Source organism: Cimex lectularius, unplaced genomic scaffold, assembly GCF_000648675.2.
Source record: "Cimex lectularius strain Harlan isolate CLEC.00 unplaced genomic scaffold, Clec_2.1 scaffold98, whole genome shotgun sequence".
Classification (NCBI taxonomy): Eukaryota; Metazoa; Arthropoda; class Insecta; order Hemiptera; family Cimicidae; genus Cimex; species Cimex lectularius.
In genome coordinates, this window is record NW_019392897.1 from 1,947,505 (window position 1) to 1,964,514 (window position 17,010).

Below are 17,010 nucleotides of genomic sequence, written 5' to 3' on the forward strand. Positions count from 1 at the left end.
AAAACCGCGGCCGGAGAGGATGAGGAATTTCTTACGCTGGAGGAGCCCCAATACTCTGGGAGATAGAGAGGCCTTCTCTATCTAGGGAGTGCGTGGGAGACCAAGCTGATGCATTTCAGCCACTTTCGGTAGCCCTTTTCGCGCGGCATACGGTCTGATACACAATGCGGACCCCACCACTCGGGGCCGGGACAGGAGGTTCTACACCAACGCTTGCGGCTGTAACACACATTCAGTCGTGAGCGGAGGTGCGTCATCTCTCATCTTGAGAATCAAAACGTCCGGCAAGGCCATGAGCTAAAGAACCTCATAATCCTTTTAAGGACGACCGAGTATTTGTGAACGACTGTCATGTCAGGAGTCCAACCAGAATCCTGGTTCGGTTGCTGTTGCCTTCCAGTAATTCTTTTGTAAGTTTTGCGGATGGTCCTTCTATGAATCTCTTCGCGTGCCTCATACCTATGGTATTGTGCCACCAGATTTTGGACTCATTAAGGGTCCATTTTAAGATGTATCCTTTTTTGTCGGAGGATGCTAAGACACAGTAGGGTTCAGGACCCAGAGAGTCCATGCTGGCCAATGTAGGAAGCCAACTTAATCCTAGTAGAAAGTTTTTGGGCCAAACCAAACAAATATCGCCATCAGTTTTTGTGGACTTTAATTAACAAAAACAACTATTTATTGAGCGTGATGTAGCGGAAACCTTGACTTTTGAATAGATCTTATCTACCGGCAAATCAATATTCACATTTCGTTCGGAAGTTTCGTCTCTTAGTATCCTCTATGTTAAACAATTTTTTTTCAAAAAGTTCCAATGTAGTATTGTTTTCAATGTTTATTATTTAACTGTAGAAATAAAATTATACTGACATCCATCAAAAATCCTTTATTTAACAAGCCTAATTGTACTAAAAAGTGCCTATTTTCAAAAGTCTGATTCTCATTTGTATTCCATAAAGTCTACCGAATCTCCTAAAATGTGAATACTATTTTATATTTAATTACCCCAATAAAAATAAGTAGAAAGCCCTATGAGATTCAATTTTATATTGTTTTTTTACCCTTACGCAATCAAAATACAAAATGAAATAAAAATCATGATTAAAAGTAAGTGGCAGCGTCGGTGGGCCGGATCTGAAGCTTGTATGTAAATATCAAGAAAACGGACGATAGATGGCCTTCGGAAGATTTGAACCGAAGAAGAGGAACAATATTCTTTTAATCATGATTTTTATTTAATTTTGTATTTTGATTGCTTAAGGTTACAATGAAAAATATCCAAAAACAAAAATCAAAACCATGATTCTCCGGCTTACTGCGTGAATTCGTGCTATTCCGGCATATACACTTATGAAGTGACGACAAGCTGAGATTTCTCTATGTGGTCTGGATAACTGAAGATGGCCAAATGCGAAACGCAAAAAAGAATATACACAGCGAGGCAAGGCGGACCATGATGATCAGTTACAAGAATGATTGTGTTGGAAAATGTCACGTTACGTAATCGTTAACGTTCTTCACTAATAAACAATCAATTCACAGCTTTAATGATTAATTAAATAATTAAATGCGATTTGAGTAATCTATTAGAGATAAGGTGGGACAAAAGCAGACATCCGTGTACACGTAATTATTTTAAGAACAAATTGTGGGATAGTTATTATCGTTTTCAACACATGTATTGTTTTGATTTAAAAAATTGCCAATATAATTTTCAAAATATACATTATTAATATACTTTTACAACTGAAAAGAGCAGTGTAGTAGACGGTTTGGTTTTCAGAATAACTCGGGATTTTCTGATCTGACTGATTTTCTGTTCTGACATTACTGCTTAGATGTTACTTGTTTCTCCATGATAAAAAAATAGTAAAAAACAGTAAAATTAGTTATAATTTTTTATATATCTTAATGCTTTGTATTTTTCTAACTTCTTGAGGAAAAAATCAGGATTAATCACATCGCGCTTAAAAATAAAAATAAAAGAGTGTTGCCATAATTTAACGTTTCTTTAAATAAAAATTGAATACCTCAAACATCCCACATGGATCTTTATTTTAAAATATAAGAATGATTATGCTACAAATGCATAAATTATGTTGAACAGTACTGCAGTCATGTTATGTATCCATTCTTCCCGGAAAGACTATAGGAAATGTATGATCGCTTAAATTTGTAAATTTTAGTTTTTTTTTAATAATGGGAATACCGAAACGGCTTCATATTCCCTTTAATAAATGAACAAAAACGATTTTAATCTGCAGTTGAATCCCTGAGATTCGGGATTTTAAACTGATCCTCGTGGGGCTTTTTTTATCCGTTGGACCGGCGGTTACGAGCGGCTGGAAAAATAGTATATCAACTTTTCATAACTGTCCTTCCGTGCTGGTAATCGTTACAGGAAATATATGTGAAAAATGTTAATAAAAAATATAAAAAAACAGTGGGAAGCGTCGAATCGTTGGGACATAAGGAAAACAAACAACTTCAATTCACAATAATAGGACTAATTTTATATTATTATTGTCAAGATTTATTTATAAAAATGGCAAGGGGTTCAACAAGTCGGCCTAAATAGTTAAACAAATTTTTAAGCAAAAATGAAAATTATGTTTAAGTATTAATCTTTATGAAAAGTATTGGTTGAGAGAAAAACGTCAGTGTCACGAGTGGGATTCGAACCCAAGACCTTCGGCTAAATACGTCGCTGCTCTACCACTTGAGCTGACTTCGATCCGCTCGGACACTAACTTCGCATCTCAACCCCACCTTTCGAATTTTCCCTCCTTTTTGCCATTTTTCAAATGTCGTGTAATCTATTTGATTCTCGGCGACAAATGAAATGGCCACGGAGAACTTTCGTGAAGATAAAATGGCAAATGGTGACCGAGCGGATTGAAGTCACGATAGCTCAAGTGGTAGAGGCGAGGCGTATTTAGCCGAAGCTCGTGGGATCGAATCCCGCTCTTGACACTGACTTTTTTTATCTCAACCAATACTTTTCATAAAGATTAATTGAAAAAAGTTAATTGGTCAATTGGACCACGAACTGTAATGGATTATGTTTATGTTACTAGGTGTCAACTTCGTTATGATCTTGCGCTCCTCGGCCAATATTGGCCTGTCGTGCAATCCCCATCGTTGTTCAATTATTCAAGGTTAAGTTTATTTATTTTCTCCGAGGAGTAAGGATCTCAGCCTGCATACGCCACTAGCAAAGGTTCAGCTGTTTCTTCTTCCTCCTGACACATGTTTGTAAATCCCAGGCCCTGAAGATGATCTCAATAAAGATCGAAACGTTGGCACGATAAAGAAAATGTTTTTCTGAAACCTACATCACACCAGACCGCACCTCACGATATCTGAATAAGTAATTAATAATAATAATAATAATAATAATAATAATAATATTATATAATAACATGTAAGAACTAATCAAAACACCTCATCAAATACATGGCGCTTAACTGAAAATCAATAATTACATGGCACAACAATAAAAGATTATTCATTGACAATAAAATTCCTCAATTTAAGTGCTTCATAAATAAAATTGAACATATTAATTGCCCTTTTTTTTGCTTCAAATTTTAGCAAGAATTCAAATTTGTCTAAATTGTTATTATTTACACAAGTATCTATGTATTTCTTTAAATAAAAGGAACTTTGAGGTTTGTAAATTGGACAGTTTAAAAATATATGTTCCAAGTTCCCCTCTTCAAACAATTTACACATATAGCACATTGTGTGTCAATTACATATTTGTGCCCATTTACAAACAATTTGATTTCCTTAGCACAAGACAGCCTTAGTCGTATAAGTTCTCTTTGCTTATTTATAGGCAAATTTCGTTGTAAATAATCTTTACATTTATACAAGGAGTTGATTTTTCTATAAAAAGGGTTAAATTTTGAGTTTAGCACCTTTTCTATGCGTATTGAGTAGAGATTATTTTTCCACTTGGACAAAATACTTTCTTTTTCGCGTTTCAGACATTCAGGGTCGCAAAGGTACATCTTGTTACAATCTATACCAATCAATAACTTTTGCAATTGATAGAACCACTCCCTATAATTTACTTCTAAATTACATGCTGATGAATTGGCCTTACGGAAGACATCATGAAACGAACTTCTCAAAAGTGAATCTTTTCCGTGCTCAATACTTTTATCCTTTAATTTAAAATTCTTTTTAGCAACTGCACGGTAATAGGCTCAAGTTCAAGCTCAATCCTTAAATAGTGACTAGGTGTATTTCTGGGCAAGTGGTAAAGATGCTTAAAATACCGTAGTTGTAATTTATACAATTCGTTAAAATGGCCAAGGGACAATTCCGCAGAATACGAGGACGAGGCAACAACAATAGAATCAAACAGTCTCTTTTTCGTTTCTAATGAACGCGATCTACCCTTTGTTAAGACGTCTCTAGACTTCCCAATTTGTTAAATGAATTTTTCACTGCTGAGTTGAACTTTCCAACACAACTAAATGGTACATCTAGATATGTAAATGTGTATATAAAAATACTCTACGCACTCAAGGCCGAAATACAGCTTTTTCAATCTTTTACATTTGGGAGAGTCTCTAAATACCATAACTTTTGTTTTCGATACTTTTATCACAGGCCCATTAAGGGTGCAATACTCAGCTAGAATATCCAGGGCTTCGGCAGCCGAATCTGCGAATGGTACGATATCTTCGGCAAAAAGTAAACAGTAAATTCTATGCGGTGATTAGTGACCGTTAATCGATATTTATTTAGAAATCGTGAGATGCGGTCTGGTGTGATGTAGGTTTCAGAAAAAAACATTTTCTTTATCGGGCCAACGTTTTACGTTCGTAACATAGTAAGAGTGTATTGTTGTTGTTTGGCTAGGGATGCCGCTGAATTGTAATGCCACCTAAACTGGCGGTGGGTTAATCAAAATTAAGACGGCCTAGGATAGGCTGGTGAGAGAGTAGAGGAGTGGAAAAAAGGGAGGACAGTGTGCGTCGAGACGCCGGATCAAAGAAAATCATCAATTCCTTGATCAACGAAAGCGATCGCGGACCCACTCAACTTCAGAGAAGGTGCTCCACATTCCTAGAAGCGGGGATTTTCAATCGCCTGGAAAAGAAGCATATCTGGACACTGGTACCCAGGAAAGTTTAGTTTTTAAGGAATGTTTATTTAGATTTTATGATAATTTAGGTTCATTTAGTGTGTAAGTTTGTTATAATGTTACCCGCAGAGAATTAAGATTAATCTATGTTTAATATTTTAGATTCCATTGGAATAAATGTGTTTTTTGTTTCCTTATGTAAATATTGTGTTCTTTTTTTTTGTTAATTTTACTGTTATTGAATTTTCTTTGTTTTCTTTTCTTTTTTTCTTTACGGTTCGCTGTTTCCGTGTATATAAACAGCGTGGCGCCCATTTTTTAAAAATTTAATATTAAGTTCATTATTCTTAATTCATTAAGTAACCCCGCCCGTCTCCACGGAGCGAAGCCGGCAAATTCTCGGCGTAAGCGTTTCGATCTTTATTGAGATCATCTTCAGGGCCTGGGATTTACAAACATTCTTTACATTTAACAAATACATTTTGGATGTGGAAAAAAGTGAATTTATACAATGCAAAAAAATATATTTTTTATATATTCAATCAACGTATTTCTACTCACTCAAAGTGTTTGTCTTCTGTGTAATTGTGCCATTCTTGCGTGTCGTGTCGAGAGTGCCAGTGAGATTTTGCTATTTTGTGTTTAGATACGTTGGATTTTGAAGGGGTGGGGAAGGATGTCGGTATAGAAAAGACATTTTTGTATAAGACGTCGGCTTCTTTGAGGTGAAAAGAGCCGACGAAAGGAAATAATGAGTTGGTAATGGTTCGGCCAGATTATCCTTTCAGGATTATGTAGAAAGGGATAAATAGGAAAAGGAAAGCTAAATTGTTGAGAAATTAGACCATGTGAAAAATATTTGATGTGTGGAATGTAATGTGATGATATAGGTATGTTATTTGTATTGAATTTGATTAATGATATTGGCGTAGCTGCGACTGAGTTTACATGTATCTGTTCTGTAATTGATGATGTGTTTATCTCTGTTGATATAAGCTATTTCTAAGAAATTGCGTTTATGTTTGTTTTGTTCTGTATGTAATACTTTTGGATTCAATAAAGATCAAAACGTTGGCACGATAAAGAAAATGTTTTTCTGAAACCTACATCCCACCAGACCGCATCTCACGATTTCTAAATAATTAGTAAATTCTATTATCTAGTCTTACTCCACTGATGTCACGGTTTTTAAAAAATTGAACGAAATCACATTGAAAACAACAGGGGGGACAAGGATTCACCCTGTAAAACCCCCCTCGTCACGGGAACTTTCTCGATCATCAATTCGCCATTTAGTTTTATAAATTAATAATATTACTGTTCTATGAAATTAGTTTTAAACACCGTTTATATAATGTTCTTGTTAACTGCAATACACATTTTTGGAAATAATCTTTTGATGAGTATAAAACATCCAAATTTTTTCATTTAGGCTTGAAGGGAGGGTCAATTTGACATTTTTGACATTGTTTTGAAACTATACCGCCCGACATTTAAAGGGCACCGTGGCAGAACTTCGTTCCTTAAGTTCGGTTGTTGCTCGTTAAAATTCTTCTGATAATTGATTATATTGAGAGGTGCTTAATCTGAAGACGAGGTGTTTCGTTTTGAAAGTAAGTCATAAATTTAAAATAATAACAGTATAAGCCTCTTTATTGTGTTAAGAAAACATTAAATCTTTTAAAAAAAACCTTCCTACCCATAACAACAAATAATCAAAGGCGGTCAAATTAAGAGTTGATATTATATTCCACATTCATGTTTTTAAATGCTTTCTTAGTAAGAAACAATATATCATGTCAAATAATTAAGGGTATCAAAAACAAACGAAATAAAGCAATAACAAAAAGTTTTGTAGGTGGAAGTTCATTAATTTTGCAACACCTGTTCCGCTTTTTGGCATTCTAGGCCAGACGAATCTTAACAATAAACTATTCGAGAAAACATTTTTTGTTCAAGTTTAAGCATCGTTCTTGTACAACTCAGGCAGTCAGAGGTTTGAAGTTGTGTTCGGATGAATCCGTCGCCCTTTCGAAGATGGCCGGTAGCACGCGGTGGAGGGCCGACTTTCGCCTTTTTTCCCCGGTTGTGTCAACAGGAGAAGGCGCAGCGCGGCCGAAGGGGAGAGTGAGATTTCCAAACTGACCCAGTTGAGGAAATCGCCTTCATCCAATCCCCCCACGTTCTTTACACAATTAAAACAAAATACACTCGCCTATCCTAGCCTTAGGGGGGGGGGATTAGATATTCCAGCATAGCTTTGCAAAATAGCACTGATCATCGTGATTAGACAAACGCTATTTTTGATTGCATCAAACCTTGTAAAGTTGATGATAAATAGATAGAAAGTTTAAATTATAATAATAAACATAAACAAGTGTCCTTAAATAGACCTCAAAGGAAGTTTTCATACTTCCATGGGCTTCGACTAGACTCTGTTCACAACCGGCGACCAACATAATACAATTTTGCATACAAATTTGTATTTTGTGCGAGTTTGTGCCAAGGTCGTAAACACAACGATAGTGGGGAATCGTAAACAAAACATTTTCAACCGTTAATTGTGCGACCAGTCATTATTTCGCTATGGTCGTTGTGAACGATAGTCGCACATGAAGATGGTACAAGTATGTGTATCGTAAAAGTTAAAAAACGGACAAGAAATATTTAATGTTTTATACATTTCTCCCTTGCCAGTTCATACACAACGTGAAAAAATGCACTCAAAGATAAAAATACTCATATTTTGTTGTTTATTTCAAACTACGTATATTTCTATCGCTATTAATTGAAGCATACTTATTTTAATTTAAACCATAATTTCATGTGTTTCCATCAAAATTATTATGATAGGCTGAAAGAAAATAGACCAAAACACCAGAAAATTCATTATTGATTGGTTAAAATCATATTTCATTTAATTATTAAAACTATTATATTAATTTGATGATTTTATTTCCTGCTTTTGCTCTTAATAAAGCGTATTATCTCCTCTGGTCTAGCCGCTAAAAAAAAAATTTTTTGAAATTCCATCCCGATATTCTATATTTATAAAAAAGTTCTGTGGCTGACTGAGACAACGCACAGACCAAACCCCTGGATCTAAATGGCTGAACTTTCGACACTGCATTCCTATAATGACGTGAATGGCCGCTAAGAAAGGATTTTATGAAATTCCATCCCGATCTTCCATATTTATAAAAACGTTCTGTGACTGACTTACAAAGCACAGAAACAACCCCAGGATCTAAAAGGCTGAACTTTCGACAGTGCATTCCTGTACTGACATGGATGGCCGCTGAAAAGTAATTCTTTCAAATTCCTTCCTAAGGTGATCATATGGACAATTGTTTACCATGAATAGACCGAAGTGAACTGAAGAAGACAAAAATTTCAGAAACGAGATATTATATTACAAGGCCGTACTAGCACTCTGATTAGAAAGATACATTAAAACAGAATCCCGCGTGAACGAATTCTCGGGTAAAAGGTAAGTGTTATGTGGGATTCATATCAGAGAATGTTCTGGCCAATTCAAGTGGTAATTCCTCCAAGTAATGTGCGAGAACTCGAGCGTTCGACCATTATCACGCATTAACAAGAAGTCCCAATAGGAGCAAATAGGACCACAGCTTTCCGAAGAACTTCCTCAATGAAACCTAGTACGATTATCAGTTTGGTACGGGCATGGAGGTTGATCATAATTGACTGTCTTTGAAATGGTTGCAACTCACGCATGGCACATGGAGCAAAACGTTCTCCTCTTCTTTTCCACACAAGGTCCTGATTTCAGATTATCACAAACCAAATCTGCACTCATCTGTGAAGAGAACAGCACCTGATCCAAGCGAGATGCTAAAAAGCGAATAGTTGCGTTTCATCTCGATACCTCTCCAGTAGTAAAGATGCGAGACGTCTAAAGATTATTATCTCGAAGCGTTTGACTAGTTGACGACCTATCAAATTTCCTTAAACCGTGAAATGCCAGTTTTGTAGTGAGGGTCGTGCCAAAGGATCGTCTCAAACCATCGTACATCGTGGAAGACCACTACCTTTTCTTCGATTTTGGTGGATCTAAACCGCTTTAGACCATCCATCATTCTACCCAGTACCATAACTTACTATTTAAAAGTGCTATGGCACATGAAACAATGTGTTCTCCACGTCTTCTCCTCACATGGTACCGATGCCTCCTGATCAGTGTTTTATAGAGCTCACCCTTACATTACGGACCGTTTGGTTCATTAAAGATAGTTCAGAAGTGCGGTAAGAGCATACAGCGATCTTCTATAGCCTTCGTACGTTGCGGTCGACCACTACCTTTTTGATCGAGACATCCGGGGGGTCCTAAACAAGTGTAGAACGTCGTGGATCATAGAGCACGGCACACCCAGGATTTGGCTATTTCGTTGACCAACTGCCCGGCAAGATCTCGCCTTAAAACCATGCTTTATGAAAAGAAAATTTTACTCAAATTTATTGCTTCACCAAAGGATACAATTTAACAATCAATTACATATTTTTATCGACATGTTTGCTCTGGAAAAGCTGAAATTGAACTGATTTTCTTTTCGTTTCTGCGATGGGTGATAACATTCTTATACAACAGTTGTCGCTTGGAAGACAATAGGACATTAAGAAATAATTTATTGGTTGAATCGTTTGTCCAGTGATGAAGGGCAATATGGCAATGTTTTTCAGGAGAGACGTGAGTGACCACTGTGCCAGGGTGATTCAAAGGCAGAATATTAACAACAAAGGATAGCCAAGCTTCACTAAAGCTGACCACTTAAAGTCCGGATATATTTGGTTTGCATCAAGACCCTGTCAGACATTGGGGACATGAAACAATGTTATTCTTGTTTTGTACCGGGGCATAGAAATAACGAGGAAGCTGATAAATTGAGCTTTAAACCCTTTTGAGGCATACCAAATTGCCCGAAACGTAGATAGATAATCAGGCGATGGGTTTGAATTAATTCTCAGTTTAATGGGAAATGATTTCAGGACAGAAAAGAAAAATTTCATTAATGAACCGTCGCAGAAACTTATGGCAGAACTGCTAAACCTAGGACGTGTTAGAACTAGAACAGTAGGTCTGGACATCGCAGACTCCGGAAGAATGTGTATTAACTCGGAGCACCAGAAACAATTTTGTGCAGATATAAACAGGAAGAAAAAACAGTGGAACATACTTGAATATTATAATTGTATATACAAAATTAAGGATAAGGCGAATTTGAAAGAAACTTCCTCAGTTCCTTCGTGAAGCTTTGGATATATCCTCTTCATCAGGACTTTGAATCAAAATTGCTTGTATTTTCGATCTCGCCTACTCTATTAAGCTAAAGTCATAGTTTCATTACGGTTAAGACCGTAATTTATAATATTATAAATAGATCCTTATATTTTTTTAAATAAACAAAACACGCACACAAAAAAAGACACATATAGTGGGAAAGAAACGTACACACTAAATTATTCAACAAATTATTCCTAACAACAGCACTAAAAACCGCAAAGACAATAGGAAAATTACTAATACAAAATATCGACAAGACCGACCAACTCGAAAAACCACGTAATACACACAAACATCCTAATGTGGAAACAATTACATCGGACAGATACAACGAAAAATAAAAGACAGATACAAGGAACATATCAAATCGTTTAGGGACGACGACGAAAAACGAATTAATCGACTCACCTAACAGAAAACAACCACGAACCATTGACAACACAAACAAGTACGATACAAGTACACAAAGTATAAAAAGAAAATGAATATTATCGAAGATTTATAAATATATAAACATAACACATTCAACACCAAAAAACTCATATATACAGGAATTAAAAATAACTCACAAACATCGTTTACACCTTTTAAAACATTAGACAAATTAGGCTTGAAAGACCGAGGTTTACTTTCATAATTGATTGGTTATGTTTTGGTCTTGTACAAAAAACCGCTGATTGTTTTGTAGCCATCTGTATGCCATACCATTGTATCTGATTTCCTTCTGAATTCTTCTTCTCTCTTGTAGTAAGTTGAGACTTTAAGATGCTGGGCAGATTGTTTCTAAGATCATGTAGTCAGTCCTCATTTCTAGAAATGGGTGTCTGATTTTATTAATTATTGTTATACGAGCGGTGTTTAGTTCCCGTCCAATTTGGCTGTTTCTGGAGTCCAAATGGGATTTTCCTCGCTCCTTCTTATATAAATATTTCCAATGGAGGTAGCAGTGTTTTTAGTGCAATTGACGGTGATGTTTTCATTGCCCCTGTTATATTTTACATATAGAGCCAGTGTTTGTATGCTGCAAAGTGTGTGGGTAGGTTTTCAGCCGAGCTTCGGTCCACCAGAATCCAGCCATAGAATACTTTGGGTCTTATTCAGCCTATGTGAACAACGTTTGGATTTTATGTCATTATAAATTACATCAATAATAATGAAATTTAAAAAAAAATTGCACAAACTTTTTACTTTTTATCTCCGGTTCGGAATTATTTTCGCAATCCAAGGTTATAGGATTCTTAACACGAGAAAAGTTTCCTGTGGATAGGTGGAATCGTTTTAAAGTAATCGCTATTTTTGTGATTTTCAAAAAATTGGAGGCATTTCGCAATGAATATTTTTATTTAAAAAATATCTTTTTATTTCATACGAATTGACATATTATTTTCTTTTCCTACGTCAAAAAAATGGCTCGCCTGATGTTATAATAACTTTGAAATCCGTACACAACAAAGACTTCTTAAAAGTTAAAAAAATTACTCACACACACACACACACACACACACGCCATTCCTTTGTTAATTATAGAAAATTCTAAAAAGACAATAACATAAAACGTAAATAGTAAAGAAAATGTAATAAGTGCTTAAAACGGTACAGTATGCATGAACTTAAATGAATCCTGGGACTTAAATATAAAGTTGTTTTCATTGCCTCTGTGATACATTGATTCAAATGTTTGCCAGAAGTCTCCCATCTTATTTGCGTTATTTAACTTTGCTTCTTTAAATTGTTTTATAGATAATTTTGAACATTTGTTTTAATTTTGTAGTCGCGGGTATAACCTACGTTGCTGTCACCTGCTTGACAAAAGATACCATTTGTACCGTAAATAATAAATTATTTAAGTTAGACTTTCAAACACTGTGACTGAAATCAAAGTTAACAGTATAGTTATTTGTTTTAGAGGAAGATGTTTGATATTCATCATAAATCTTGTTTATTTTGGAATTTTGAATGTGGGTACGTTCAGAACCGGACAAAGTGAAGAGTAGGCAAGAAGCAAAATCGGCATAATACGAAAATCAATTTTTTCTGAGAAGGGGATATCTTTTTATCCACAGGTCGATGAACTTTGGGCTTATGGTTTTCATGAAATGGAGCAGAACCATCGTAGACCGTAAAAAAGGATTCGCTAAGTATGATTTCGTCCTAACGCCTATGGTAGGTCGAAAAGTGTCCTCTTTCTGACTGCTGTGTCAACAGAAATGTCTAAAAATGAACTATGTGAATATCACGGTGTACAGAGATATGATTACATTTGAAAACTATTAACGCGATAAGGAGATAAACATGCTTTTGAATAAAAAACAAATTGATAGGTGATAATAATTATTTTACTTTTCTAATAATATTTTCATTCGGATTGATATAGTTCAATAAAAACGTACGTTGATGCAGAAATTTTATGCATTTAAATAAAAAATTTCAATCATAGGTAATTTATAAACGTTAAATTTTTTAATTATAAGAGATAAAACGACGATTTCGATGGTTTTTCTGAGCCTTTCTGTTCTAATTGTGTTTTTTTTTGTTTTTTTTTTAGCTTTTGCTATTTTTGATCGCCTTTGATTCCAGCGATATCAGCTATTCTTGATCGTCAACTGCAATCATTGTTGACGTTTGGAAAATAATGGCATTTTGGAAACTTTGTTTTTATCCGTAGGAAGACAGATCATTTGCACTTCAATCTTGTTGATTGTTTTTCCTAATTCAAAACAGGTTTTTTTTGTCGTGTTATGCTGAATTATGTAACTATTATTTGATGGGACGTCATCGTAGAGATTCGTGTAAAAGTCAAATTTTAACAATAATCTAACAAGTCTTGCCACTGAACATTGAACATGAAAAACTGAAAAGGGCGGAAAAACATTTTCAAAGATAACAACCTTCCACATCTTAAGACGGTGACTACTCGGACATTTCAATGTTATTATTATGTCCGTTGCGCATTTTGAGGGCTTAGTATTTATTACTGACTTAAATGCTTATTCATCGAGCTTATCTTTCTAAAATCGAAAATAGTTACAGAAAAAGATCGTTTACTGATTGTACCCCTCTGTTACGTATCATACTGTATGAAACTATTATTATATTACTAAAATAACCAACATTTCCCCTATGAAATTAGTAAAAAACAGAAAGGTAATTTTTTTTCTGTTTTGATATGGCAGTAACTTTCTATACGCATTGGGACATTTATGAATATATACATAATTGAAGGGCAGGAAATAAACATTTGTTAATTATTTAAAATATAATTGAATTGTAATTCATAATTATGTATATGGCAAAAATTAAAAAAACATAAATATTACAAAGTATATATGTATTTAGTAACATAATGTGTTGCATAAAATTCCTATGTAATTGACAAATTAAATTATTGTACAAAATATGATTTATAAATGATTAAGTTTTTACTACGATTGGGATAGAAAGTAGTGCTCTTGAGAGGAGAGAAAGTATAAAGCCAGGTATAAAATTTAAATTGTTGGGTTGGAATTTTTTTTGGTGCCTTGACTCACCGGCTGCCTGATGAAGCCCCTGGTTATTAGGTGAATCGTGTGATGATCGAATCCGATATAAGTGTAAAATCATTCACTCATCACTGCACTCGTATATCGCGGATCGCACTCGCGCTGCCGCCGTTCTCTCTCTCCTCCAAAGGGACTCTGGAACAGGACTGTGGGTCCGGCCCGGCTCGCCTTTCTACTTTCCCGGCCCCCTCCAACGACGGCTCCGCCTCCGCCTTCACTCCTTTCTTCGGCGAACGGCGGAAGAATGGCGCTTCTTCAGAGCTGGCTGGAAGATTTCAAGTTAAAAAATAAATAAAAAATAACAACATTAAATATGAAGTGGCAGTTGAATATCGTTTTTGTTCGATTTTCTCTATTTGTCCAATTTTTACTAGGTACTAAAAATTATCCCAGTAGTAGGAAAATAAATAAAAATAGTGTATGGTATATCAGGCAGTTTGTTTATTACGAAAAATATACAAAAAGTTTGTTTGGATATTGTTCAATTTTAAGAGTTTTTTATTGCAAGAAATTATTTTTATTTTAAAAATGTATCATTTGTCAGACAATACAAAAGCAAATAAGATCAAAATAAAATTGGCTGAAAGAAGTACGCACGAAATGAAATGCCGTAGCAGGTTTAAAAATATGTTCATAAATTGGACACCAAATGGCATAAGGAGGGTGTGTTTATGGTAAAAAGCAATTGAAAAAATATGTAATTTTATGGAATTTCTTAATTGCATTGTAGCACCAGAGTCTAGTTGAAGTCTCCAAGTTCAAATAGCCAAGACAGGTAATACTGTCCTACTGCACCAATTCCAACAATATATTTATTTATGCTGGTTATTTTTTTAATAAAACACAATAATTTATTTTTATGCAATATATTTCACTTGCTTAGGCCTTTTGGGTCACGTCCCTTGCCCTCTTCAGAGCTACAATACTACATTATAATAAGTAAACACTAATTTTTATCAAAAACAGTAAGAAATCTTTATTATGTAAATAACTCACTATTTAGTTAAATTGAGCTCACCGATTAGCAAGATTACAAAAATATAATTATAAATATTTATATTATATATTTATATATAAATATTTTTACAGCCAAATGAAGCTAAAATTAATTTTAAAAAATAAACTTCGAATATCTGTATTTAATTTATTACAGCCTGATTGTACACAACCATATGCAAATTATGTTCTACTAAAATATGCTAGAAATTGATAATTTATCAAACAATACAATGACAAATAAGAACAAAAGTGGATTGGGGAAAGGAGGAATAATGAAAGGAAATACCGAAACACATTTAAAAATATGTTTATACATGATTATACAATAGCAAAATGGTAGTAGGATGTTTTCATGGTAATAAACAGTTAAAAAAAAAAGTGAATTTATAAAGTTTCACAATTGTTCTAGTAAAAGTAAAATAACCAACTAGCTTACTTATTAATTATCAGATGACCAAAATGCAAAAAGCTCAAGTGGTAGAGCAGTGACGCATTTAGCCGAAGGTTGTGGGTTCGAATCCCGCTCGTGATGCTGACTTTTTTATCTCAACCAAAACCTTAATTAATTGAAAAGAATTTATTTGGTCAAGCGGACCTCGAAACCTAATAAAATGAAAAAAATTGCTCAATACTGTAAGAGCTAAGGTCCTGGGTTCGAATCCAGCAGCCCCGCATTCGACTACTTACAAATGGGCTTTCTTACAAAAACATCGCTACCCCGAAGGTTTATATGAACCCTGCTGTTGCAAACCCTCATAATAAAAAAATTATACATTTATATAATATTTATTATACAAATGTATAATCAATATTCATAATAAAAACGCAAATAATAAAATATCAATTATGTTTAGTAGTCTGAAGATTTTATTAATTCAATTAATTATTCTTTATATGTAAGGTCATGGTTGAAATGAAAAAGTTAGTGTCATGAGCGGGATTCGAACCCTGCTCGCGATCCTAACTTTTTAATTTCAACCAAGACCTTACATACAAAGTATAATTAATTGAATTAATAAAATATATTAATTCAACCTGACAAGAAGATTTTTTATTCTTTTAAAATGGTTAATATGCAAAATAAATTAAAAAAGCAGGTGCAATAATAGAATATCTGAAATTTTGGCAATGATGGCAATTTTTGGAAATGATATTATGCTGAAAAGTCAATGGTGAAGTTTGATAGTGTGAACAATAAGCAATGGCAATTTTAGTAACACCAACAGGGAACAATTTTCTAATGTACCTTTGTAGTTCTTGTGCCAATAAAAATGGGTCATGAAGGAATAGATATTTTAATGGTTATTTCCTAGTATTTTATGGTATTTTTATCATACATAAATGACTGAAAAATTGAGAAAGGCTCACCAGTCGCAGCACAAAGCTCAATATGGTACACATTGGGGGGACTTTGACTACATTCCATCTTACAAATTTATAGAACAAACTGTTTTTAGGATGTTCAGGGACTGTGTGCATCGCGTACCGAGTCAATTTTTAAGTAACTCGACCTTAAGAGTCCTTGTATTTTTGTAAGAATGAAACAAAATCAGACATGGAGATCTATTGGGGTATAAAATAAATCCGTAGTGTTTTTTTTTTTTTTGTAATGGTAAGTTCAATGCAATTTTCAGAGGCTTGTAAGCATAAATTAATCAACAATTTATGAACCATTTTGTTACCATCTCCATGTAACTTTGATTTTGTCCTCCCAGTGCTCAGATTTTTGAGTCATTGATGCTTTTAATGACAACTTAAATCAAATTTGTTCCAATTAATAAAGTTTTTCAGTGCCTGAAAATCTGAACGGACAATGGCAGGCAAATACGGTGGGTGGGGTTGCCTTATCCCAGCCAGGCTTCGACAATTTTTGATGGCCTGAAAGACACGAAAGGGATGAGCATAACCCAGTGGAAAACTCTTGTGTTTAGCGAATATGGGGTATTTTTATGTTAATCATTAAATTCACTAATTTTGTGGTCCACTTGACCAATTAATACATTACAATTAATTAAGGTTTTTAGTTGAGATAAAAAAGTCAATGGCACGAGCGGGATGAAAAATGGCAA

The 17,010-nt window shown here is 34.5% G+C and overlaps 1 protein-coding gene across 1 annotated transcript in view; it reads right to left on the reverse strand.

Moving 5' to 3' along the window:
- LOC106664212 (sn1-specific diacylglycerol lipase beta-like) overlaps positions 1–14,122 on the reverse strand; it is a 115,611-nt gene extending 101,489 nt beyond the window's left edge. Inside the window, exon 1 of the mRNA XM_014389701.2 lies at positions 13,931–14,122. The gene's annotated coding sequence lies outside the window, so the exon portion shown is untranslated. The remainder of the gene's footprint in view (positions 1–13,930) is intronic.
- Positions 14,123–17,010: the final 2,888 nt, after the last annotated feature.